The following is a 628-nucleotide window of genomic DNA, read 5'->3' as shown; positions in this document are numbered from 1 at the left end:
GTGTGTGTGCGTGTGCGTGTGCGTGTGTGTGCGTGTGCGTGTGTGTGTGTGTGTGTGTGTGGTTATTGGTGGTGGTGAGAAACTTGCCTTTCCCAGGAATCAATTCATTGGTGCCATTTGGCCCTGTAATAACCAACTGGGCCACGCCTTCCTGGTTCCCTTTGAGGAAGCCTGATCTTGTGATTCAAAGACATTTGAGACACTAAAGATCAGACACTAAAAATCAGGCCATTTGATTTTCCAAAACTACAGTGGGGCCTTGACTTACGAGTTTAATTTGTTCCGATACCGAGCTCGTTAAGGAACTCATTAACTCAAATTACTCTATCAACTCAATGCAAAAAATCAGCCGAGAGACAGCTGGTATCTCAAAAAACTCATTAGTCAGGACACTCGTAAGTCAAGGCCCCACTGTACTGAGTTTTTGGCTGGACAGTGTGAGAAGAAAAAGGCTTTGGGGGATTGTATTTACCTTAGTTATGGACTCTGAGTTTTAATTTTACCTCTGGGGGGCAGTCTTGGATCATAAATAGACATGTTATTTTAAAAACCATAACCTAAAGTAAATTAAATGAGTGCCATTTAGGTATGTATTATTTTCACACTTCACAGATGATGAAACTGAGCC

This window comes from Myotis brandtii, unplaced genomic scaffold, assembly GCF_000412655.1.
Source record: "Myotis brandtii unplaced genomic scaffold, ASM41265v1 scaffold274, whole genome shotgun sequence".
Taxonomy (NCBI): domain Eukaryota; kingdom Metazoa; phylum Chordata; class Mammalia; order Chiroptera; family Vespertilionidae; genus Myotis; species Myotis brandtii.
The sequence above is the reverse complement of the archived record's forward strand: the minus strand, read 5'-3'. Positions refer to the sequence as shown.